We start from the raw sequence: 26,655 nt of genomic DNA on the forward strand, positions 1-26,655 counted from the left end.
TTAATGTTTGTAATTTTTTATATATTTTTATGTTTATGTATTTTTTTGTTTGTAATTTTTTTATATGTACCTATAACAGCACTTGCCCCCCCCCCAAACACACATCCTGGCTACGCTACTGTTGGGAGCCACCTCAACCAGGGGCGGCTTTAGGATCTTAATTTTGGGTAGTCTCGCTCCATCGCTTATGGATACATATACATATATGATTGATTATTGACAGTAGGAAATTACTTTTACAGTAGTGGTTAATGCTATTTGTTAAATAATTATCTACCATTAATAAAAGCAAGGACAGGAATGGCGAAACAAGCCTTTAGGAGGAGGAAAAGTCTGTTTTGTGGGACCTTGAATAAAGAGTTGAGAAAAAGACTCATAAAATGCTTTGTGTGGAGTGTTGTACTGTATGGGGCGGAAACGTGGACATTACGTAAAGGTGATGAAAATCGACTGCAAGCCTTCGAAATGTGGGTATGGAGAAGAATGGAAAGAATTGGTTGGATCGAGCGGAAAACGAATGAGAGAGTGTTAGAAATGGTAGGTGAGAAACGAACACTTTTAGATATTATTAGGAAGAGGAAGAGAAACTGGTTGGGACATTGCCTAAGAAGAGGTTGTATCATGAGGAACGTCCTAGAGGGTATGGTGGCGGGAAAGAGAGGGAGGGGGCGAGACTACAATTAATGGATGATATAAAAACAAAAAGATCATACGCGAAGACGAAGAAGTAAGCGGAGGACCGTGGAGCATGAAAGCTTCTCAGCTGCGGCAAGTGACCTGCCAATAAAGGCAGAATACCTATGATGATGATGATTAATATAAATAGTATCTTTTAGCGTTTATAAATTTTTCAAAATTTTTGGGTAGGCCCGTGCATACCCGGTCTACCCGCTAAAGCCGCCACTGACCTCAACATAAAAACTTCGACTGTGCCCACCTTGCATTTGCAGGGCAGCAAGTGTGGTAGTTGTGCGGTGTTTGTCCGCCACAAAGACCTTTTGACTCAAACTGGGATCGAACCTGGGACCCCAGGCATCAGAGGTGAACCCTCTACCACTTTGACCAGCGTGGACCTCTAACATCATGAAGGTAAAAAATAATTTTATATAGAGAACCTATAATATAGATAACACGAAAATATTACTTTCCCTACTTTAAGAAATACGCTCCATTTCAATTTTCTGCTATAAAATGGGTTAACAGAACATCAAATTTTGCGCTTTAAGGCATAATCTTCAACTTATTACAAATAACTGCACTGAATCTGTATTTCAAGTTCACAGTTACAACCTACAGCGTAAAGGCTGAATGATACAAGGAAGTAAGAGTTCCTTCGTTACTGAGCGCTTAATGTGAGCGCATATAGGAAGCAAAACACGGCTTCGATTCCCGGCGGGAGCTCAATATGATTTGGATTACACGTTAATCATTAAGTCCACGTCTCATCCAGCCTCGCTACTGAAAGCAATATTATATATACAGATAAATCATTCGATATTTATTAACACGTTATATAAATAATTTCTCCTAGCAACACAAATGTAACAATATCAGGGCAAAAATTAGAAATATATTCAACAATATTTTGAAGTCCAATCTTAAACGAATTTCTACGAAGTCCGCGATTACTACATATAAAACATTGTTTCTATATTCGATATCATTTTAATACCAGCTACACTTCAGGCTGGTTCTCACCATTACGACATCGTTCAAAATTTTGTAGTAAACAAAATGATATCTATATAGCAATTCTTTGGAGCACGACAGCAGCGACGAATATTCTGCGATGTACCACGGCGACCATCTTGCTTCTTCCTAAAAACAGATGATCAGAAAAAGAACTTCTTCTACTATTACTACAACTGCTTGCTGGGACCTACACATTGGAGATGATTCTGTTTCTGGTCGATCCAATTTTTCTGTGATGTACCACGGCGACCATCTTGCTTCTTCCTAAAAACAGATGATCAGAAAAAGAACTTCTTCTACTACTACTACTACTGCTTGCTGGGACCTACACATTGGAGATGATTCTGTTTCTGCTCGATCCAATTTTTCTGTGATGTACCACGGCGACCATTTTGCTTCTTTCTAAAAACAGATGATCAGAAAAAGAACTTCTTCTACTACTACTACAACTGCTCGCTGGGACCTACACATTGGAGATGATTCTGTTTCTGGTCGATCCAATTTTTCTGTGATGTACCACGGCGACCATCTTGCTTCTTCCTAAAAACAGATGATCAGAAAAAGAACTTCTTCTACTACTACTACAACTGCTTGCTGGGACCTATACATTGGAGATGATTCTGTTTCTGCTCGATCCAATTTTTCTGTGATGTACCACGGCGACCATTTTGCTTCTTTCTAAAAACAGATGATCAGAAAAAGAACTTCTTCTACTACTACTACAAATGCTTGCTGGGAGCTACACATTGGAGATGATTCTGTTTCTGGTCGATCCAATTTTTCTGTGATGTACCACGGCGACCATCTTGCTTCTTCCTAAAAACAGATAATCAGAAAAAGAACTTCTTCTACTACTACTACAACTGCTTGCTGGGACCTACACATTCGAGATGGTCGATCCAAATTTTCTGTGATGTACCACGGCGACCATCTTGCTTCTTCCTAAAAACAGATAATCAGAAAAAGAACTTCTTCTACTACTACTACAACTGCTTGCTGGGACCTACACATTGGAGATGGTCGATCCAATTTTTCTGTGATGTACCACGGCAACCATCTTGCTTCTTCCTAAAAACAGATAATCAGAAAAAGAACTTCTTCTACTACTACTACAACTGCTTGCTGGGACCTACACATTGCAGATGATTCTGTTTCTGGTCGATCCAATTTTTCTGTGATGTACCACGGCGACCATTTTGCTTCTTCCTAAAAACAGATGATCAGAAAAAGAACTTCTTCTACTACTACTACAACTGCTTGCTGGGACCTACACATTGGAGATGATTCTGTTTCTGGTCGATCCAATTTTTCTGTGATGTACCACGGCGACCATCTTGCTCCTTCCTAAAAACAGATGATCAGAAAAAGAACTTCTTCTACTACTACTACAAATGCTTGCTGGGACCTACACATTGGAGATGGTCGATCCAATTTTTCTGTGATGTACCACGGCGACCATCTTGCTTCTTCCTAAAAACAGATGATCAGAAAAAGAACTTCTTCTACTACTACTACAACTGCTTGCTGGGACCTACACATTGCAGATGATTCTGTTTCTGGTCGATCCAATTTTTCTGTGATGTACCACGGCGACCATCTTGGTTCTTCCTAAAAACAGATGATCAGAAAAAGAACTTCTTCTACTACTACTACAACTGCTTGCTGGGAGCTACACATTGGAGATGATTCTGTTTCTGGTCGATCCAATTTTTCTGTGATGTACCACGGCGACCATCTTGCTTCTTCCTAAAAACAGATAATCAGAAAAAGAACTTCTTCTACTACTACTACAACTGCTTGCTGGGACCTACACATTGGAGATGGTCGATCCAATTTTTCTGTGATGTACCACGGCGACCATCTTGCTTCTTCCTAAAAATAGATGATCAGAAAAAGAACTTCTTCTACTACTACTACAACTGCTTGCTGGGACCTACACATTGGAGATGATTCTCTCTTTGGTCGATCCAATTTTTCTGTGATGTACCACGGCGACCATCTTGCTTCCTCCTAAAAACAAATGATCAGAAAAAGAACTTCTTCTACTACTACTACAAATGCTTGCTGGGACCTACACATTGGAGATGATTCTCTCTTTGGTCGATCCAATTTTTCTGTGATGTACCACGGCGACCATCTTGCTTCCTCCTAAAAACAAATGATCAGAAAAAGAACTTCTTCTACTACTACTACAAATGCTTGCTGGGACCTACACATTGGAGATGGTCGATTCAATTTTTCTGTGATGTATCACGGCGACCATCTTGCTTCTTCCTAAAAACAAATGATCAGAAAAAGAACTTCTTCTACTACTACTACAAATGCTTGCTGGGACCTACACATTGGAGATGATTCTGTTTTTGGTCGATACAATTTTTCTGTGATGTACCACGGCGACCATCTTGCTTCTTCCTGAAAACAGATGATCAGAAAAATAACTTCTTCTACTACTACTACAAATGCTTGCTGGGAGCTACACATTGGAGATGATTCTGTTTTTGGTCGATACAATTTTTCTGTGATGTATCAGGGCGACCATCTTGCTTCTTCCTAAAAACAGATGATCAGAAAAAGAACTTCTTCTACTACTACTACAAATGCTTGCTGGGAGCTACACATTGGAGATGATTCTGTTTTTGGTCGATCCAATTTTTCTGTGATGTACCACGGCGACCATCTTGCTTCTTCCTAAAAACGGATGATTAGAAAAAGAACTTCTTCTACTACCACTACAACTGCTTGCTGGGACCTACACATTGGAGATGATTCTGTTTTTGGTCGATCCAATTTTTCTGTGATGTACCACGGCGACCATCTTGGTTCTTCCTAAAAACAGATGATCAGAAAAAGAACTTCTTCTACTACTACTACAAATGCTTGCTGGGACCTACACATTGGAGATGGTCGATCCAATTTTTCTGTGATGTACCACGGCGACCATCTTGCTTCTTCCTAAAAACAGATGATCAGTAAAAGAACTTCTTCTACTACTACTACAACTGCTTGCTGGGAGCTACACATTGGAGATGATTCTGTTTTTGGTCGATACAATTCTTCTGTGATGTACCACGGCGACCATCTTGGTTCTTCCTAAAAACAGATGATCAGAAATAGAACTTTTTCTACTACTACTACTGTTTGCTGGGACCTGAGGTTGGAGGTTCTCTCTGTATCCTGTAACTCATTAAAAAAAATAAATAAATGTTGGCCTAAATATATATGTGGGTTTGTTGAATAATTTGTTTTCTCACATTGCATAATTTTCTTGTTGTAAACGAGAAAAACTGTCAACTACTTTCTTGGTTGTTGTACTGTGTATAAGCTCCCATATTGTGAAACTCAGTGATTATAGAAATGATGATTTCGTATTTCCATACTAGTGTGGAGAAGCAGTTAGCTGAAGGGATAAGTCGTCTGGACTAGGTTAAGCCTATACACGTTCACATAACAACCACTTCGCGCACATGGTACTCCAGTGCAATATGGAAAAGAAAACTCAAATACAAACATGGATTAGAACTCGGGTCAAAGGTTTGGCTTTCGGTCGTTGAGTCTCTCAGCTTGTTTGAATGCTGGGTAACTTTGACCGTGTTTTGACACCCAACCCGTGTTAGAAATGACCACGAAACGCAAGCACGTTAAGTTCGAAGATTAAATAAGTTATTCTCGAGTTGGAGAAGTGTAATCACTGTCAACAATTTAGATATGACCATCACCCACTGTTGGAAGCTTACATGGCGTCAAGCATGTCTCACATTTCGAAAATAATAGACAACTACAGCTTTACAACAGTCTATGCAACTCCAGCAGATCTTTTCATAACTTGTTGCTCAATTTTTGTAATTATCTTTTATACTATTTTCGTTCAAATCGCTCACGTAAACCTTTGACTTAAAATTAGCCCCCAAAAAAAAATCTACTTCTTGTTGTGCGGTGGGACGCTGTAATAGTGCGTCCGTCACTTAGAGAACTTATGAATCAGCGGAATACACATCTGATTGACCACACCTAACTTCCAATCAAAAAAAATCCACCTGTCTGAACTCCTCTAAGAAATACGAGAAGAAGTCAAAAAGTAAAGGAACTTTTGAGAACAGGCACATTTATTCTAATGATAGGAAACTGAAACATACATTTTTTCTACATAATTTCCCTGCACTTCAGCACACTTTTCCCACCGTTTGACAAGTTTTTTTTTGATTCCGTCGGAAAAGTTTTTTTTTTCGGTAGCACCTGTAAACAATTATCCACCGCATCAATGACTTCTGCATCGGTTCGAAATCTTCTTTCCCTGAGCACTTCCTTCAATGGTCCAAACATATGAAAATCACTTGAAGCCAGGTCTGTGATTCGTCTGTTTTCCATCATCATATCATCAACAACTTTCAAATTTTGTCCTCAGTCGTTGACGTCGATGTCTTGCCACATCTTTCCTTGTCACATCTTGTTCTTCCCTGTTTTGAAACGCTCTATCCATTCGTAGATTTTGCTTCGTGATAAACAGCTGTCACCATACTGCGCTTGCATTCGACGAATAATTTCCGCAGGTTTAACATCTTCCGCAAACAAAAAGCGAATCATTGTCCTTATTTCCTCCTTGGTGCAGATCGACAATGGAGCAGCCATATTTAACGGTCTGCTACACTCCAACGACTAACGCGGGAATAAGAGTGACACGTTGCATAGAAGTGTTGCAGACGACAGTAATTCAGCGCTGGATACTAGCAGTGTTACCAAACCCTAGTGCGAGAAACTGCAAAAGTCCCTTTACTTTCTGACTTCTTCTTGTGATTGATAATTGGGTAAATTTCAAAAGAAGAGTAGTATAAAGATGAAAAGAAAAGCCAAGATGGCGGGAAAATGTTTTGATGAAATAAAATTTTGATTGCCTCATCTCGGAAATCTGCAACGTACTTTCAAATTAGTAGAACAGAAGATACTACTTCGATTTTTTTTTTAAAATACCTCTCAACAAACTCCTATCCAATTGCAAGTATATATTATATCTACTGAAACAGTTTATTTTTAACTACAAAACCTTTAATTAACCTAAAATTCGAAAAATACAGAATAATGACCATCAATGTATAAAAATGACAGAAAAGAATAATTATTATTATTGAATATAAACAACAACCTATTCTTACCATTTAATATAATAAAACCTTAGGAGTTCGAATCGCTAATTGGCCACTTTCATATCCTATAAAGTTTCAAAACTTCTTGCTTATTGAGCATTACCAACATATATGTACAGGGTGTTTTAAAACAACACCGACAACGTTTGGGAGGTGATTCCTGACACCAAAATAAGACAAAAACTATTAGACCAACGTGGGTGCACAAATGCTTACTTTCGGAGGTATAGGTTGCCGAAAACATGAAAAAAAATACAAAATTATGGGACCTATCATAGTCGGATGAAGGCTTCACTTAGGAACTAATATGTGCCCTATCCAAAAATCCATGTTTCAGAGTCCTAAGGTACTCACGCAACAATCTTTATAGAGGGAGTTTGGCTACAGGCATATAATTTGAAGTACTCACCAACTACCCCTATAGAAATTGTTGCGGAAGAACCGCAAGATTCTGAAACATCTATTTTTAGATAACACACATATTAGTGCCGAAGTGAAGTTTTGATCCACTATTTAATGATGATAAAATACAAAATAATAAAAAGAGGCTACGTTCTGCTTTCGTGTCACCCTGGCATCCAGAAACAACTGAAAATAAAGCCGTAATCCGAGTGGAGCTGTCAGTGGTGACAAAAGAAATGCCCAGGGGTCATTTAGGGGGGGCAGGAGGGGGCAATTTTCCCCCAAGAGTTTGAGGAATACATATAGTTTAATTGATTGTCTACTAATATACTAGTATAAAACGCGAAAATCTTATGTCAGTGGTGCTCTTGCCCCCCCCCTTCCCCCAAGCGAAGTCCCAAATGACGCCCCTGGTAATGCCTATCGGAATATCATATGCTACTTTGCCTCGAGTCCGAAGGCTTGAAGACATCTTATTCCAACCAATGTTCCTTTACAAAAGATCCTCATTCAACTACTCCAAAATGTTCAAAGGTCAGGAGAGATTCTAGGAGACAATTACAAATACCGTTGGTGATTTGTGTGGTTCCTCCCCCTGACTCAAGGTACCAGAAAGTCAATCTTCTGATTCTCAGTATAGAAATACGACAAGCACAGCACCAATTTCACGTCAACTGTCGAAGGTGATAGTATTTGTAATTTGGACTCGTCAATCAAAAGTTCATTTGTAGGTTAGTCAACCGCGACAAAGAAACGAATACAATAAGGTGCATGACTCTAAACAAAGTCAAGATCGTTCTACGAGAGAGAAAAAAAAAAAAAAAAGATTGTGAATAATTCCGTGATTTCTTAAGGAAGAGAATAGAGCAACGTATGCTTTTATAACTGTAACAAACCTTCACAAAGTTACAATCCTGACTGTAGTGATTTTTTATTATGTCCTTTTGTAAAATAATATCTCAAAAACTGACTGTTTACAAAAAATGTAGTTATGATTGAAGATATCCCTGAACTTTGAGCTTTGTTAGCTTACGAAATAATATCTGTAAAGAATTGCCCATATCTACGTCATGAAAATGCAATCGAAACTCAGCCGATGTAACATGTCCTAGTCACATGTTCCTCAAATCTTGTAATAATAATAATAATAATAACAAAATACTCTCTTTACGTTTCAATTAATACTAAATTACCACCGTGCTTAAAATTTACGTGTAGCCAAGTTTTGCTCACTTCTCTACCTCAACAGCATATGCTTCCGCTGGGTTTTCCACTGGTTAGGTATAGCTGTGTCGGTATAATCAGGGCCATGCCGTGGGGGGGGCAAGCGGGGCAATGGCCCCGGACGCCGAAGGGGCGAAAAATTTGGGGGGTAGGGAAAAATTGCTTTGAATATATGTATGGGGGTGCCGCCGTATACTCTTGCCCCGGGCACTGATTTTCCACGGCACGGCCCTGGGTATAATGAAAGATTGTGTATGGCAGCATTTCGTGCTCGTGAAAATTAGATATCGGTAGTAACAGTGAACATATGAAAACACAGTAGCAATCTAGGGTTAAATCACAGATTTCTTCTACCTGAGGTAGAACGTTAGTATGAGTTCCGTCGTCTCTTCTCAGTGGGTTTTGAGTTATTTTACGGGTCTACTGCGACCCGGTTCTTATTTTTGGTTAGAGCTCATGTGATTCGGAACCCATCTTTCCCAATTCACTCTTGAATCTGTTTCACATGTAGCTTTGGTGCTCAAAAATAGCATTGAATAAATCAATTAACGTGAACTAGAAATACAAATCGCTAAACAATGTAACGTTTATTTTAAAATAATAACTGTGTAACAGTTTCGCCAATTAACTGAACATGTTGTCTTCATCAGACACTGTAAAAACAAGAGGAAGTTAATTCTAAAGAGGATTCTGGAAAATGTTTCTGAACGCTGATTGGCTGATCAAAAGTAACTCAGCCAATCACAGCAAAGGTTGACAAATGTGAAACTAAACACCACAAATCCCTTGCCCTCCCTGGTTCGGTGGAAAGCTGAACTATAAATTCTTTGCAATAACTTGCCCAATTGTTCGTCAATTTTATGTCCTGCATTCCAATTCATAATACAGCTTTGCTCTTTTTCAGTAAATTTGGCTTCCTTCCACTTTCTTATTAATGTCCTTTGTTCCCGCCCTAACACTTCAATCTCGCATCAATTAATATTATGCCCCGTGTCCCTCACGTGCTTAAAACTGGCATTACTTTCTCTTTCCAATCTTACGTCATCTTTGGGTTGTTTTAACCGTCCATTTGTTTTACAGTGCCTGATGAAGCCAAAATGTTCAGTTAGTTGACGAAACTGTTACACAGTCAAGGTCGCCCATGTTGTGGTTTCCAAGGGAGGCAAATATAAGCGACATTTCAATAGTTTCAAATTTTGATGTAACTATTCTAAAAATTCTATTGGGGTTTTCGATATTCCGAAGTACTATTTCCTCTAAGGGGCAAACGCCCGACCTGCCCCCCTGATGGGCGCCCTTGTACACAGTTATTCTTTTTTTAACTGATGATGAGTTTGCTCTGTTCAGTTATTAGTATCTCTAGTTCACGTTATTTAAGATAGAAAGCTAATATTAACCAAATAGTTAAATCAAGCATAATATTTGAATGTCTGCTTAATTATGATGTTTGTAATCTTAGAAAAAGTATTTAAAAAATATTTTAACTGACTTGTTATGTTGAGTCAGTTTAGAAGTACTGTACAATATATTCTTCCTTGCCGCATATTTTCAAATTTCTAAGGATATCCTAGTAAACTACAACCATTTCTCCAAATTAAATTGGGTTTCCATACTCATTCTTTATTTTACCAACCACACTCATTCTCATTTGGTAAACGAGTTCACTGATAGTAAAACAGTAAACCCCAAAATATAAAAATGACCTAAATGTGATCGTTGTCAAGGCTTGAATTTAGATGGCCAACTATGAAAATTATTTTTTGCCGGCGAGTTTGAAATAGATAAACAGAAAGCAATTGTCCACAACTTCATGAATGTCATTCACTAATCCGAGCTATCACATTTCTTCACAACCGTAAATTTTATCCTTTCTATTTCAATATGATCTAGGGTCGCGGTGTCTCAGTGGTAGAGTGTTCACCTCTGGTGCATAGGATCCTTGGTTCGATCCCAGCTCACACCAAGTGAGATTTGTGATGGACAAACACCGTGCTCGTGGGTTTTCTCGGGGTTCTCCCGTTTCCTCCCACTTTCTTCATTCCACCATTTCACTCATTTCTCATTATCACCGTCTCCATTAGCCTAACCGGCATAACCGTGGGACGTTAAACTTAAAGATTTCATTTCAATTTTTCAGATTTGCCCTGGTATCGATGCGTGACGTAGACCCGCCTTAACCCCGATAGAAGGTGGTGACTGCCATGATCCATAGATGCCACTTTTATCTCTCGTCCTACGGATTGCTAGTTCGTCAAATCCATGAGTCATGACCATAAACATCTTTCTCAAGAAGAAGAGTCTGTCAGAAAAAGAGTTCTAATTTTTGAACCCAACTGAAATAAAAACTAAATAAAATATTTTCGAACCAGGCCGGTAGTCAGCCCACAAATGTAGGAAGGAGGGCGAAACAATCATATTTTATTTCATCACCATATTATAGTTCATTTGTAAACCTACCGTTAAAATTTTAGGAGTGGCTGTGAAAAAATTTGGGGGCCCGTCCCACTCTAGCCCCCCCCCCCCTCCGTGGATACGAGCCTGTTTCGAACTTAGATTGACAAAAACATTTGTATCAACAATTCACAGGATCGGACTGCCTCTGCAGAAGAACAACCTCTCACAACATATGCAATCATTTTTTTTTTTTTAAACCTTTGTACATTACTAACCTTGTATTCATGTCTAATTTTCAAAATCCAATACTGTCGACCTTCCGCTAGCAATTCTTACTATTTATGGCATACACATTATTATCTTATCATTATACTTTGTTTACTACACTACTTCTATTCTGAAATAAAAATTATTTTTTCAAACGATATTTTATTCTTCTCAAAACGTGAGGTTAATTAAGACATGTATTTGGCTACAGAATCTTGTGGCGAATATTTCCAACAAATTCAAAATCTCAAACCAATCCGTTCAAACGGTCGATCATACCAAAATTGAGATCGTACATTACACTTTCCTTCCATATTTGCTAATACATGAATGCATATGGAGGTGACAAGGAACCAAGATTAGGGTTGCCAACTCTGGAAAATAAAAATTAAAAAAAAAAAAAAAAAAAAAACAGCATCACACCTCTCAATATCTCCTATCATACAGGTCTCAGTGTGAAGTATCTCTGTTCGGACTCATCCATGGGAAGGAAATGTACTGTCGTGAACAAGAGTGCATTAATACCTATATTCTGCATAAGACTTATCCTTAATACATTCACTAATAAGCTTAATAGATACATTGTGCTAAAAATGAGAAACTGAAATCGGCATTGATCATTTTACTCTATTTACCAGTAACTGCCACTTCTTTAAAATTATCGAAACAGACGAACAAAACTATATTAATCTTTACGTGAATTTTCTATTTGGAAAATGAAATTCATTCTTTAAACTTACACTTCAACTACAGAAAATTGCTTTAAGAAGTCCTTTTTCATTCTCAATAAATGTACAAAATTCCTTACAAGTAAATTTCAAATTTTCTCTGACAGAGTCCCTGTCAGCACTTTAAAATTATCTAAACAGATGAACAAAATATATTAATCGTTGATGGATGGTGAAAGGTGACAGTTTTAGATTTACAGAATGAAAGTTACGTTTTAAATTTATATTTCGGGCCATCGAGACGTCCTAGAGGTGCCCTAACGCAAGATCTTTGATGGTATCGAACTCGCATATATCGAATCGGAACTTAGGTAATTTCGTCACCGGAAATTTCGCCACCGGAATTTTCGTCACGGTAATTTCGTCACCGGTAATTTCGTCACCAAAATATTAGCATGTAGGTAATTTCGTCACCGAAAATTTTGACGTAGTAAATTCGCCACCGGTAATTTTGTCACCGAAAATGCCCAGTGTCTTATAGAACTTGACACATTGAATAAACTCGAAAAAGTTTTTGAAATTGCAGATTATTAAATAAATAGTTACAATAGTTACATATTATTTTAAGTATTATGTCTGAGATAAGAGAGAAAATTTTCAGTAATTCTATCACAGAAATATTAATTAGCATGGAAATTTTGTCACAGTTCTTTTCATATTTCTTGAACTAAGTAGAGACAAACTAAGTGACCAAAAAGCTTACCTGATCTTAATCAAACTTGGAAAGCAATTCAGTTGGTATTGTACTCTGCAAAATCGAAGTTTCGGATACTCGACGCAAGAACAAACACCAGTAGATCATAATGCCAGCTTCAGTAAATGTTAAAAGCACAGGCAAAATGGCTCCTAATGAGTTTGTATATTACTATTTACACATTTTATGTTTTGCCAATATCAAACTTTCCAAACAGAAAATAGTAAAGAAAATGTAAGTCGTTATAATACCATAAGCGTTTTACATGTTCATTTTCTACTGTGCATCACATTAAATGAAACACCAAGCAAAAAATCTGTCAAACTTTTAGTTCCAGCGTTGTACGCTAAACACAAAGACTGGAGCCGTTTCTGCAAAGTCTGAAACGCTCTTCTGGTTTTCTTTTTTGGTGGTTGGCCCACATCATCTTGATGAAGCATAGTTGAAACTCTTGCTTCATCTTGTTGAATTCCACGAATAAACCTCCAAATAGTTGGGTGGGATATTCCTACCAGTTGATGAAACTTCTGGTTCCACGATTCACAAATATTATTTGTCCTATGATTGTTGTTCAGGGTGGCTTAGTGAACATTCCAGGTGTCTGGAGGATATAGAGGGGGCACATTGTGTAAACGAATATTTCCAGACCGAGCTTTAACACGGCGATATGTGCCGGACACGTAAGTACTATCAGAACAGTCCAGAAGCTCCCGCTCTTCCTCCAAAGACTCTTGTATTAATCGATGCACATGTGCTATGGGAAGAAATGCCAATCAGTTCATTTTCTAGCAAAATAGACGAAAATTTTCATTGGTCTTCTACTGTTCTGTGAGCTCAAGCTTTTCGACCTTCATGTTGACTGAGTCAGGTGAAAAAAGCAACACTGTACACGAGTTGAATTTCCAAAAGTTGTTTTTACAGCCTGCATTTCCGCTATCTCGAAATCCAATAACCATAGTTACAGGGTCCGGATATTCACTAAATTCACTTCACTGATGCACCACCTCACGAAACAGTTCTTCATACGAATTTTATGTCTTGCTCTGTATTAGGGCGTACACCTAGTAAAGGAAGTCTCACCTCAAATAATATATACGTTTTTTTTTTTTTTTTTTGTTCTTTTTTAGGAGCCATTGAAAAGTTCCCTTCCATCATCCATGTTTCACTTCTCAATAGCTTCATAAGGTTATATTTAAAGGAAACTTCCAGAAATATATACGTTTTTCTTCCTTTATATAAATGTGTTTTCTTTACATATATATCCAATAACAATTTGCCAATGTTTACTCAAGGAACTATTGAAAGAAGAATATTATATTTCAACTCTGAGTGAAATATTTCAAATATTGAGAAGTGAAACATGGATGGTGGACACGAGTTGTTTCCAAAAGTTGCTTTTACAGCCTGCATTTCCGCTATCTCGAAATCCATAACCACAGTTACAGGGTCCGACTATTCACTAAATTCACTACATTGATACATCACCGCACGAAACAGTTCTTCATATGAATTTTGTGTCTTACTCTGCATTAGGGCGTACCGTACTGCTCAAATACCGTAACATATAGGGCTTTTTTTTTTTTTAAGGAGCCATTGAAAAGTTTCAGTCCACCATCCATGTTTCACTTCTCAATAGCTCCATAAGGCTATTTAAAGGAAACTTCCAGACATATTTATACGTTTTTCTTCCTTTAAATAAATTTGTTTTCTCCACATATATGCAATAACAATTTGTCAATGTTTACTCAGAGTTGAAATATAATATTCTTCTTTCAATAGCTCCTAAAAACGATCACTCTTTTCACATGACTCAGTTAACGTGGAGGAAGGTCCAAGAGTTTGGGCTCAGAAAATGGTACAAGTACGATGCAAATTTTCGTCCCGTTTGCGGGAAAATGAACGGATTGACATATCTTCCTATATTTGTTTGCTATTTTCTGTTCTAAAATTTTGATATTGGCGATACTTAATATTTGTAAATAGTGATATATAAACCCATTAGTTCCCATGTTGCCTGTGCTTTCAACATTTGCTGAAGCTGGCATTATTTTCTTCTACTGGTGCTTGCACCTGCGTCGAGTACCCGAAACTTCAATTTTGTAGAGTTCAACACGAACTGAGTTGTTTTCCAAGTTTGATTAAGATAACGTAAATTGTTTTGGTCATTTGTTTGCCTCCATTTAGTTCAAGAAAGGTGAAAAAATAACCGTTACAAAATTTCCTATATGATAATATTTCTGTGATAGAATTACTGGAAACTTTTCTCTCTCGTCTCAAATACGATATCTAAAATATGTAACTCTTTATTTAGTATTCTAATAATAATCTATTTTGATTATGCTGCATAGTTTTGCTTCAGTTGAAGATTAAAGCAAACAACTTCAAAAACTTTTTCGAGTTCATTCTTTCTACTTGTATTATGCTCTAAAAGAAACCCGTGATGAAATTATCGTGACAAAATTTTCGGTGACGAAATTGTATATGGCAATATTTTGGTGACGAAATTACCGTGACGAACTTTCCGGTGACGAAGTTTCCGGTGACGAAATTACCGCCGCCCATCGAATCGATCCGCTATATTATGTAGGGAAAAAGAGACGTTTTCACGTAAAGCTCAATAATAAATCACTTTTGTGTTATTTGTTGATTATCTGTGTTCCGAAGAGAAATTTAGGGCGAATGAAATCAGCTTTCTTTGGAATTTCATATTATTTCAACTTAAAGTCATTTTCTTCCTTCCCTTAATTTTTAAATCGATAATAAAACTTGGTTGTGTACTTGTTAATACTGGCTGAGTAGGAATATGCATTGCATTTACACTGCCGAAAGGCACGTAAAGACTACTGTATCTAGAGAATTGTCAAACTATTATTAAATTTGCTTATTTATTAAACTATATGTTTATTAGTTGTTGGTAATTTTGCCAAAATTATGTAACCTACAAGTGTTCTGTGACACCTTGGCAAAGCAACTGTATGGAGAAGGCCTACTTTGCCTACGTTAAAAATTGCTAATGATGTCAATTATTGCATAAAATAATCCTCAGTCACTGTTTAAAGGAAAAATAGCCCTATCAATTATACAAGTCGTACATTATTTATCGATATTCTGTACAAAAAGTATATTTGCAAACGGATTCACGTTTACTTTAGCAGACGATTCTACCAAATTTTGACATATTTCTTACATTTTCAGGGTAGGTTAAAGCTTTGTATTTCTTTTAGCAGAGCATGCATTAAACGAGCAGCACCATTATTACTTCCAGATTGACTTTAGGACGGCTCTGTATAATACGGAGTGGACGTATGGTATAAACACTATAGTGCATAAAACGGAACAAATTTGATCTAGGTGGCAACTGAAAAGAACAAGTGCTATGCAACCAAGTCAGGGTAGGAGTGTAGCTCTTCAGTGGCGGAAGATATACGCATATACAAGGATAGTGGAAGAGCATACACATAAAATACTTTCACTATCTCTCAAAATTCATTTCAATGTGCTGTGCACTGACAGTAGTTACTTATATTCATGCTTCTATTCCTTCGCGAAAAATATTTCACATCGTATTTTACCTATAAATTTCATAGTACACATATGGTGGGCTAGTTAATGATTGTATGTGTAAATGTGCTCTTCCACTATCCTCGTTTATGCGTATGCCCTTCGTCGCTGACGCGCCTGCTCCCTAGTAGTGCACTTCCTGGCTTCTGCTGAGCTTCTGACCTTACTCGGTTACATAGCATTCGTGTGTTTTGGTTGCCACCTACCACAAGTTCGTGTTTTATGCACTATAATTGTTATGCCATAAATCTACAATGTGTTTATACAGAGGCCGCCTGAAGTCAATCTACAAGTAGTAATGGAGCTCCTCATTTAGTGCATGCTCTGCTAAAATTAAAAAAAAAAAAATACAAAGCTCTAACTTAACCTGAAAATGTAAGAAATGTGACAAAATTTGGTAAAACCGTCTGCTCGAGTAATGCCAATATAAATGTTCAATTTGGTTAAAACCGTTTGCTAAAGTGCATGGCCATATTTTATAACAAACATAGTTTAATTTTATTCTACTTTTGTATCCATTCACACACGAATGGATAAAAAATCGATATTCGAATTGGATACACTAACACCATTTTGGTTATCTGATGCTTGTACATTCTATACAAATGGAGTTCTGATATGTGCGTTTTGTTTCTTTACTTACATCAGCTGACTGAAACTTGCGGAATACGCCATTTTACATATGGAAAATTCGAATCGAACGCTACAATCGACAGTTAACCCTTGAAAATTCCCTTCTTTTAATTATTAGGGCACATAAGAAGTTTACATTCAATTTATAAGTCTATCAGCAAAAGTAGAATATTGTTTCAGTTTTCATAAACTTGTACCAACATTTTAATTACACTGTTGAAATCTGCATTACTGTTGATTTTGATTAAATGCTTTTAAATTTTAAATGTACATATCTAAAGACATTATGAAACAGGGGGCAAGGTAAAAGAAGTCAAGCTCCGGCAACTTATAGAACTTAAGTCTCGATACAATATTTCAATATGTTTTATTAACAAAACTGTTATATTTACTTCTATTTAAGAATATTTACCTTAATGTTCTTCTAAGTATGGAGAACTTTCCTTATTCGCTGCTTTCTTGTTGAAACAATTGTTATTTATAAATTATAAAATAACTTTGTAGCACAATTCGCAGAGCCGATCGATTTTTTTGTTTTAATTTTAATATTTCTAGAACTTACGTCTGCAGTACATTTTCATGTTCAATTTTATTTGTTATCCCTCGTAGGTACGAACCATTTGTTCGCGTTGCCTGCAGCAATACTGGCAAGAGCTGTATTATAAATTTTTGAATGTCAATATTAATTCTAATTTTAATATGCAGCGAGAGAAAGAAAGTGTCAAATTTCTACTACAAACAGAAGATAATATAAGAAGATAATATAGGGGAAAGGAGCCTTATTTGGGGAGGGTTCCTAATTTGGGGAGGTGGCGTATCTCAGTCGAGGAGATCCTGACACCTAGTATGCCGCGCTGAAAGCATTGTACAAAGGCCTTGTGGAAGATTCCAGAGATCAGGAGCCGCATGGCTGTTATAGTGGAAGCAGTAGTGTGAAGTGTGTATTTTTGGACTGTGCGAAAGTTTTGGACTATCGTCAATGCTTTTAATTTACAGAGCGGTGATACTTGCTGGGAAGGCGTGAAGGACCCTGAGAAATAAGTAAAGTCTGTAGAATTGTTATATATCGCTCTATTGTAAGGAATTGTGCTTTCAAGGACTACAAATATATGACGAAAGTGAAAATAGAAGGGTGCCTTATTTGGGGAGGTCGTGCGGTGCCTAATTTGGGAAGACCCAATTTTGGAAACCATTCGCAACAGAGAGTATTACATGACGTTTTTCCGCTTTCCAGATGGCTCCGAGAAGAGAGTAGGACCTAGGTCGTATGGTTGGCCATCGAAGCAGTCAGAAAGGAAGGAGTGTTTGGGGTGCCACAGACTACGTTTAAGCGATATGTAGCTATGAAGAAAATACCTGCCAATAGGAAGAAGACCGGTATTCCCTATAGAACTGGTAAAGGACTTAGCAGGTTATTGCAAGCTAATGGAAGAGCGTTATTATGGACTCACCAGACGGGATGTCAGACGTCTGTCCTATCAACTAGCGAAGAGTAATGACTAATGATATTCCTAATTCGTTTTCACAGAAAGACGGAGCAGCGGGGGGAAAATTCATCGCTCGAAATCCAACACTTTCGTTTCGAAAACGTGAAGGATTGTATTTCACTAGCTGTGGCATAAGAATCGGGTGCAGTAAACAGAGAATGATACAGTACAATTGTGTTTGATTTTGCCTGTCCTAAGAGTTTATGTTCAATTTTTAGCTTCCTCCCCAAATTAGGAACCTCTCCTAATCTGCTATCATTCAACATTTTTCACAAAACCTTGCAGCGATGTCACTGATTGGCACTTTGTATTTGTTACTTAATTTAACTACGTACACCATTCATATTTTGCTAGAACGCTGTTACAAATAGGGAACGTTTTATAGCTTCCTGAAAAAAAAACTCCCCAAATAAGGCTACTTTCTCCTATATAGTGCAATTTGTAAATTGTAAATTCGTTCGACTAAGAATACTCTTCCTGCTATCTTCAGCATTATATGTTACTAACTGCAATTCCCGTTCTACGCACGGTAGGAGTAGGTTTTCGGAAAGTAGCTGAAATCTTTCCCCATTAGGATACGCAAGGCAAGCGTAATACTTTATTCTATAATGGTCTCCTTCCCGACCTCACTTCTTCTCACACCCATGGGGCTGAACTTGAGCTTAAACAGTATCGGAAGAGTCACTATTCATCTCAGCAACCCCGAACGCTATTGTCAGTATGTGTCCTATCCAAAAGTACATGTTTCAGGATCTTAAGGTATTAATACCTAAAGTTATGCTGATTAGTCAGTGAGTCCAATTTATATCTTTCGCCTCCGATCGTTGGTACTGCAACACCCGAAACCACAATTCACCGGCCGCCACTGTTTTTATCTATAAACTCAATCAACAAAAGATTAAACTCATAGTTTTAAGTCAGGAAGCTGCTGTAAGGCCTCCTGAACTAACGTGAAAACCAAATCAGATATTTATAAATATATATTTTTTTTAAATTTAAATGGGTCAATTTCAGGCAAAATTTTATTCTTGGAGTAAGCTAACAAAAGGTTGAACTTCTAAATGCAAAAGGAATTATTGACCAACTAGACACAGAGCATAAACAAAATCACTTCCTCACTTCTGAACTTCATATTGCTTTCTTCCAAAACGTTCTTGATATTTCATTATATATTTAACTACCAATACTTAGAGCTAAAATGTTCACATATCATGAAATTAAAACCTCTATCAATGCCCTTTAAAGCAGTACATTTTTTGTTGATAAAAACTAAAAGAATTACTAATATTAATACCTCAAAAACTATACTCGCGGACACAGAAATTTATAATCTCTTGGGCAAAAGAATAGAGTGATATCAGCAAATATTATTTACGTATATATTTTTTTTTTTATTATTTTAATAATGGAATTTATATTTAGAAGATCCGTCAGTTATCGAAGAACAAGAAATAAACTTTAAACTTTATTTCATGTATGTTTCAGATTTTTTTTCGGCTTTTGACAAGGTTTTAGGGTTATATACTCCACTGTGCGACGCAGCCTACAGTAGGGTTGAAAATATAGGGAGATAATTGTGTTTTATAAATCCTACCGGAGTACAGAAAACTGTTTTATACTGAACGTGTAATTACCTTTTTCATAAAGTATTGCAGAATCTCCTTTGACAAATTTTCACGAGTTTGCCGCATCCATTGAGAAAGGCGTTGCGTGCAAAATTTCCTAAAGATCAGTTAAAACGTTTTGAAAAACCAAAATTCAATTTTCGGGGGGAAATATTGCTCCACTGATATTGCTATTTCATAAAAGAGGTACTGAAAACAGTATGCACACTCCAATATCATAAATACATTTCCGTAAGATATTTTAAAGGACAACGCCAGGAAATATTGATTCATTTCTGCAGAATGTATATATTAACAATAACTTTATGTAGCATCCGCTCCTTCGACATTGGCACCCTAACCATCTGTGCTACTCACCAGATTGTGGTCGCTCTCACTCCACCCAGATCCGGCATTTTCCCGATGAGTTATTATTTATTTATTATATAACATTACTAATTAATTTTAATAACCGTATGTTTATTACAAACTAAATACGACTATTATTTAAAAAGTAGTTCACAGGAAACGAAAACAACATGATACGTAATCAAATGATGTTGAGTTTGTTCCTCTAGTCGCTTTCGTAACTTATATTTTTTTTGGAGAATTGTTATTCTGGCTACATTGTAAGTACTATGGATGGCAATACTGAAAATTCTTCAGAGTAATATTTTCTGTTCAGTGTTGCCAGATCTACTGATTTTGCAGGATATCTCCTGCTTTTTCTACGTTCTACTGAACTACTGCGAAAGAAAATGAAAAGTGAACAATCTCCTGCTTTTTCCTTACTTCGAGAAGCTGAAGAAATATATTATTATTAATATTGACTTTTCAATGTTTCCTCACATAAAAGGATGAAATTTCTCTGTTATAATACACAAAGCTCAGTAGAGCATATAGTTATAGAGCTTTAGTGTATACAATATTAATCCAAAGAATACAACTGTACGTCATCTTCTATATGCATTATGGTTAGCGTTTTTATGACTTTCTGTAAGATTTATAAGTAAGTGTTGTTTAGATTGGGATTTGGGTTGGAAGAGTGGCTTAGATCATTTCTCCACGATCGTCAGCAAGAAATCGTCTTACGCCACGATCACGTGTGACTGTATCATATAGCTACGTTATCGCTACGTGCATGAAAAGAGCGTGTATATATTTTCCCACTCCACTTTGCTCTTTCACTACGTTTTACTTCACACACATATCAAATAATATTAATATAAATCGGGGCTTTTCCCTTTCATTCGCTCAACGTAGTTCATCAGAAATGAATTCTGGACTGCTTCTTATGACTACTGCGCCCGTAATAATGGCAAATTTTATTGCCCCCACCCGGATTTACATTCAAACGCCACCACTGTATGTGTCTACTGCTTTCTCCTGTTTTTTGTCTTCGAATCTCCTGCTTTTCCAACTGACTGATCTGGCAACACTGTTTCTGTTGTAGAATAACATTATCTACGATTGTGTTAAGTTGCATTTCATTATCTCCTTTCACTTATGAAAAAAACAAGCAAAGGAAAATGGTAAATTTTGTATTATTTTTAGTATAGCAGGCTCTTAAGGAAAATCTACCTATCAAACATTTTGCCTGTAGAAATATAAAAGTTCTACAAGCAGTAAGTACGCCAGAAATTTTTACTTAGGGGGGTGTACAAAATAAAAGGGGGGGTGTGCTCTCAGAATAGTGATATAATTTTTAAACAAAATCAAACAAGAAAACAGTATATTTTGTTACGCAACTATTGCAATACTATTATTATTATTATTATTATTATTATTATTATTATTATTATTATTATTACCAATAATAATAATAATAATAATAATAATAATAATAATAATAATAATAATAATAATAATAATAATAATAATAATAATAATATCAACTCTTTGCAGTGGTAGGTTCAATAAAGTTCACACATTTGAGCATTTATTATTATTATTAAACTAAGTAATACAGTGAGACCCCTCAAAACGGACATCGGTGGAACCGATTATTTGTCCGTAAATGAGAGGTGTCCCTAAAAGGAAGGGTTCTCTCTCACAACACCACATCACACATATTTATGGCATGGAAAAATAAGAAAGTTTGTCCTCTTACGAAGATGTCCACTATTGAGAGATGTCGGTTAAGAGGGGTTTCACTGTATTAGGAATTAACCTCCACTATTTTACCTAGTAATTACATGTGAATTGATTACATACGAATTATTGTAATCTAATTATTTCGCAAAATTCTGCTATTATTTCAATTTATTCACCCCAGCAAGTTTTAGTGGGTGATTTATTTTTTCAAAATATTAATTAGGAAAAAATTCCCTCGTTCCACACTGAAATCACATTCGTTTAGTAATTAATACTGTACATAGTTCCAATTTCATTTCATTTAATATTCTAACCCTGTTGTCAGTGGCGTATTTACGATTTTGTTTCGGGGGGCTTTGCTAACTTTCGGGGGGGGGGCTTTGCTTGAAAATGTGAAAATTGTGCAAGATATTTCATATACTTTACTATAGTAAGTAAGATTTCGGGGGAGGCTTAAGTCCGGAAGCCCCCTAAATACGCCATTGCCTGTTTTTAACATTAATTGTTGTAATATTAATTGATCTCTTAATCTCCGTTCCTACCCCCTCCTGGCTACGTTATTGGTTCTGAATATCTGTCATAAGAAAATTATTCATTGATTTAGTTGTTTTCCAGGAATCCAGTTTTCCAATTTACAAATATGTTGTATCTTTCTGTTTTGTCTTCTTTAATATACCCTAATTTTAATAATCCCATGGCTCATAGTGGTCTGATCTCTTGTAAATAGTTGAAAAGTGACCAAAAATGGCCAAAAGCACACAAAAACTGACCAAAATCTTATCACGCCCCTTTTTCCCTTTGTCAATTTCTCCATCACCTCTCTCTTTGTTTGTTCTTTTGTTTCTTCTTTGCTTCTTTTTGAGCTTCCTCTTTTCTTAGATTTTCAAAGTATGCTTTGTAGTTACGGTAAGCAGACTTAGCAGATGTAAACAGCTTCTGAGTAAGCGGAACCAGTTCTGGCCTATTTCCGAACTTCTTCATCCCAGACATTATATTTAACTTCGCATTAAGAGTTCTCAAAAACGTGAAATATTCAAATTCATCATCTACTCTTAAGAAGAACATACAAGAAGCATAACACAAGAAGAACATGATGAACCACACAAACACACTCACACAACGTTGAACGGAGGGTTAACTATTACGAGAGAAAACTAAAAGATTATTATGATAGAAGAAAGAATAGACACAGAAGGGTTCTCAACCCCACCTTGTGAGCTTAAGCATCCACCAACCGCCCACTGTGCTTTAGAAAGAATAAAAGCTGAAGTGAGAATAAAACTGACTGTTTCACATGTAGGAGCAAGTTCTGAAGCTTTCAGAAGAGTAATGAGTAACAAATTTCTGCCTTTTTCCATTTGTTTTTATATTTTTCTTAGAAAACTGGCAATGCAAAACATAAATCACACGAAAGTCACTTTACCTCTTAAAAAAGTAACTTTTAGTGGCAAATTTGAAAAAAAAGTGACTTTTAGTGACCAACTTGAAAGAGAAAGTAAATTTTAGTTAAAAAGTGACTCGCTATGAGCCCTGTTCCGCTCCTTGAATTTACGTGAATAAAAATATACTTTGCAAAAATTAAGCTAGCGCCAAATGCGTTCCTGCATAACACTAGACTCAGTCTAAAAAATATATAATTCTTACTTCGATCGATCTCTTCATTTCTAAAAACGTCTTGACTACACCCTTGTAACGTCTGTCCGTTGATACACCACTTGCAGAGCAGGCTCGAAACCAGCCACAGAGCTTTGGGGTCCATGAATATGTTAGGAGGGTTCAAGTAATTAAAAGTTCTCTTATAAATATCTAAATTGTGCATTTTGTATTGAGCTCTGGACTGGACATGGAAAATTTAGGGAGAGCCAGGCCGTTCTTAGCCCCCTTCTGGTTGCGAGCCTGTTCCAGAGTAGCAGTTACCGACTGAATCTGGTGTAGGCTTATTATTATTTTGTCACATTTTTCCTTATTGAGGAGGAGGTAGGTGAATGACCGCTCAAGACGTTGCCAATTTCTGTAATCTGCATCTGTCCATCAATCTCTTTTCTCGGAAACGACCGCGGAGCCCAGGAGGGTAGGTATCAGTGGTCTGTTTTGTCAATTGTTTCGATCGAAACACCGCCCGAAACAATGAGGTCATGTGGTTCTCGAAGCCGTACATGAGAACGAGGTCTCTTCGTATTTTGAAGTGAAATAAATAAATAAGAATATTGCATTCTTTCCTAAACGCTACACCTTTTTAAACTTGATGTAATAAATAACCTATATGATACTGATTGACACAATTGGATTTCGGGGAGTATTCCTTTTCCATCCAGGGGTGTGCGTAAAGAAATTTGGAGGGGTGTTAGGGGGGTGTTGGGGGGATTACTCCCTGTCTACAAGTGTATCTGGAACAACTTCACTCCAGTGGAGTGACTTCTATATCAAAAGTATCTCTGCGTTGATTAAGCTTCCACAATTCAACCGATTCCTGCAATAAATACTCTTGAGTGTCATGCAAAATTTGACCAAGATGCATTAACCGCTAGAAGAAGAAAACCGGTGACAAGAACATGTCGCATTTCGCTCGGATAATTGAGCTCTTCTAGGCATTTTATTTGGTTAAAAAGAAATACAGTACTTGGATTTTGAGTTACAAAATAATCCTGTATACTTCTTATTTATGCTGCTTAAATATACCACCAAAACTAGCTACTTTCGTTACATACCTTATCGTTGAATCTGAACTGTCGCTGCCATCAAATTTTAGTTCCGTGTTGACAACTGAAGAAATATTTCCGTTCTGGAGGGAAATTTTCCTCTTTCAACTTGCTGAAAATATAAATAAAAAATAAAAATAAAAAGGTAAGTTGCACTGTAAATTACACTAATATACGAAATATTCAAAATGAGAGATTTTATTTCAATATAATATTATTATTCAGTAGTAACTGTGTTAGATCAGTTTAAATTTATTTTTATTTATTTTCTTTTTCTTTCTTTTTTAAGTGAAAGCCATTAAGGGTGTTAAATAGCTGAGGTATATTTGATTCTTAGCCTATTGATTTATATGGTGAAGCATTCTTTTTTGTTTGACACATAGGGGTTGTATCGGATTATTTGTGTATTTAACAGTGTGTGACCCTTTTAGCTGGCAACAGTGTTCAAGTTGCTCAACGCTTTTCTATTGTTTGTGAACAGTGTGTGGGGGCAAGAACATGCAGCTGTTTGGTGAACCATATATCATGGTTGAATATCATACAATATAGATTGAACAATTAGCCATCGTTGTTACAAGCAGTTAGAACTAAAAAGACCTTGCATATGTTTATTCTCGTGTGTTATTTTTGTATTTATTTCAAATGAAATCATTAAGTTTTACGTCCCACGATTATGCCGGTTAGGCTAAAGGAGACGGTGATGATGAGAAATGAATGAAATGGTGGAATGAAGAAAGTGGGAGGAAACGGGAGAACCCCGAGAAAACCCACGAGCACGGTGTTTGTCCACCACAAAGTCCACACTTCGCGAGTTAGGATCGAACCAGGGACCCCAAGCACCGGAGGTCAACGCTCTAACACTGAGCCACCACGCCCCCATGTGTGCTATTTTTGTGTGCAAACGGAAGTTGTAATCATTTAAATACAGTGAATTTATATTTTGGTTGCATTCACGTGGTATACGAATCAAGCCTTACAGTCCACTACTCAAGTAATTGTTTTAGCATTGTCATTGTATTTAAGTGAAATTACAAATGTATACATTCATATTGTACAATTGGTCCTCCGGGCTTTTTGAGTGCAAAGATTTCTGAGAAATGTTCTGTGCTGTTGTGAAGAGAAATGTGTTTGTGTCGGCCTATATGTGGTGCTATCACGTATGTTGAACAATAATCAAGTTGTTGTGTAGGCGGACAGCTGTTGTATCCAGGATCAGACTTCTGGAGTATATTTCATAGATAAAAAAAAAAGAGCATCATCCGCAGGTCAGCAGTTTTTTATTCTTCATATTTCTGCGTAGCATGTAATAATGACTGAATCACACCTGCGTCTTTTAAGGCAAATATCCGCATACAGAGGTCAGTTAACCAGAATAAACACCTTTGTTCAGGCCATTGATCCAAATGAACGCAATATAGAAGAAATACGTGCACGCTTAAAACATCTAAATAACATCTGGTCAAAGTTGCAGGAGGTGCAAGATAATATTGAAATTGATCAAATCGAACCCGAAGCTGAAGCAGAAAACGTTCGTGCAGAAATTGAAAATGTGTATTTTTCTTTAGAGGCTCAAATGCAAGCACGTGTTTTAAAGCATGGAAATAAAGAATCAGTTAATACACTGCTCCACAAAACTTAAGCAACTCGAAGAAAGTGGCAGAAAATAAAACAACCCGATCACTGCACCAAGTATAATGAACAAACAGACGGTCCAGATGCAAAATACAACACAAGTGAAGACGAACAATACAGTTAGGATGTACAGGGTGACCAAAAAGTTTAGCACTACGCTACCTCAACAGGTGAAGCTGGGTTGTGCGAGGGCATAGGCAGTCAATATGGCATGTAACCACCACGAACAGCTATACAGGCACGACATCTGGCCTCCATGCTGCAAATCAGAGTGTTGATCAAGTCTTGCGGCAGATGGCGCCACTCCTCGAGGAGAGCTGTTTGCAGGTCAGGGAGAGTGTGTGCTGGTGAACTGCGCTGCGCTATTCGCCGCCCAAGAGCATCCCACACATGCTCGATGAGATTC

At 36.9% G+C, this 26,655-nt stretch overlaps 1 protein-coding gene across 1 annotated transcript in view; it reads right to left on the reverse strand.

Annotated features, from left to right (window-relative positions):
* Positions 1-24,709, reverse strand: part of LOC145670989 (uncharacterized) — a 427,013-nt gene extending 402,304 nt beyond the window's left edge. The window contains exon 1 of the mRNA XM_081739620.1: positions 24,627-24,709. The gene's annotated coding sequence lies outside the window, so the exon portion shown is untranslated. The remainder of the gene's footprint in view (positions 1-24,626) is intronic.
* Between the last annotated feature and the right edge of the window lie 1,946 nt (positions 24,710-26,655).

The sequence above is a fragment of the Thermobia domestica genome, chromosome 15 (genome assembly GCF_964235325.1).
Source record: "Thermobia domestica chromosome 15, izTheDome1.hap1.1, whole genome shotgun sequence".
Classification (NCBI taxonomy): Eukaryota; Metazoa; Arthropoda; class Insecta; order Zygentoma; family Lepismatidae; genus Thermobia; species Thermobia domestica.